The following is a 1841-nucleotide window of genomic DNA, read 5'->3' on the forward strand; positions in this document are numbered from 1 at the left end:
ATAGTAAGGGGTTCTAAGCTCTAGTTTCATTTGCAGAAAGCCAGTTTTATTTCATAAACACTTTAATAATCAAAAACCTTCATTAGCTCGACTAACTCAAGTGGGAACATTAGTGTCATTCCCACAACTCAGTTGTGATTCCAAGTCAAAGTCACCTTTCAATTCAAATCACAAGTCACCATTCACCTTCAAAATCTTTCAATAGAATGACTCATCATTCCAAGGTTTTCAAAGTCATTTCAAAATCACAAGTTCCCATCTAGAGTAGCCACTTTTGATATTGAGCACTAGCAACTAGTCATGAGGGATGCTAACTAGCTTATAGCCTTCTAGGCTAAGTTTGATACTCTTGTAGTATTCTATCTCTAGACCAAAGTTAACTATAAAAGCAAACTATAAATAATCAAAAACAAAAGCTTGTAAGAATAAAACTTGGGAAATAGGATCATAAGCATAAAGTAAAAAGTAATGGTGCATTGCTCTTGTGGAGCTTTGCACTTGGGTAGTCTTGCAAGAATATTTGCTGGCCATAATATGGTTTGCAAGGATGTTAGCTTGCATTGGTAAAAGCATGCAAGAAATACTAGCTTGCCTTGGTTGGTGTGTTGATCAAAGTGGTCTTCTTCTCCTTGAAAGTAGACTTCCTCCTCCTCTTGATACTCCTCGGTACTAGCGTCTAAAATACGAATACGAGGATACAATCACCAAACAATTCATTGGCTATTCCAAACATCACATATATTTACACTAACTATTCTATTCACACAATTAATACAATTTGGTGCATTGGTGGTATTGCTTTGAGGAAGAATAATTTCCTCTCATTTTATATGTAAAAGATAGTTTCCATATAGTTCTCGAGGAATAATTTCCTCTCATTGAATCTTCTTTAAGATTTAATTTCTCAAATCATCACACATGAATTTATGTTGACCTAAGTCAACCATTCATCATCATCATTTGAGAAAAATGATTTAAATGAGGTAGGGATACCTCATACCATTTAATAGTGCCTATTATGATTTAAAATCTCCCAGTATTTCATGTGAGAGTATTTGACCTGGGTTCAAACTTCATCTGAAAGTACTTGGGACCAGATTTAAATGAAGTGAAACACCTCATATAATTTACACAAGTAAACTAGCATCACTCATTACTATTAAGTGGTTAAAGGTGTTGTTTTCTTATTTAGGAAACATAACTTCCTCTCATACTAAATTAGGTGTTATTTTTAATTACTTAGAGAAATAATTTCCTCTCATTATCTTAGTAAGATTTAATTTCCCTTATGAATAATATATGACCTAGGTTGACCAAAGTCAACCTCTTCATACTTATCATTTGTGAATAAGAGTTAAATGAGGTTCCATACCTCATGCTATTTAAATCCTATTAATAACCTCAAGTGAGCATATATGAGACCAAACCAAAGGATCATCACATTACTTTAGGCCACTTGGTAAGATGATTTAAATGAGGTGCTATACCTCATAGATTTGAATCCTAATTTTGAACCTACTTTAAATGAGGTGGTGCACCTCATGCAATTTTAATAACACAAGTAAGGATTTAATATCATCAACTAATTCAATATGAGATTTAACAAACCAGGGTATCTAACTCATGTTGAATTAGTTGAGACAAGATTTAAATGAGACCAAGCATCTCATACAATTTAAAAACTATTCTGGAACAAAGTTCAAATGAGCTAGAAATGGCCAGATAGCCATTATTTGAGTTTAGCCCAAGATCATTTGAAACAACTATAGTATTTTATTACATAATAAATTAGACAACATCAAATGTGATTTTTGAGAGGTGGAACCACCTCAAAATAGTTT

The sequence above is a fragment of the Lolium perenne genome, chromosome 1 (genome assembly GCF_019359855.2).
Source record: "Lolium perenne isolate Kyuss_39 chromosome 1, Kyuss_2.0, whole genome shotgun sequence".
Classification (NCBI taxonomy): Eukaryota; Viridiplantae; Streptophyta; class Magnoliopsida; order Poales; family Poaceae; genus Lolium; species Lolium perenne.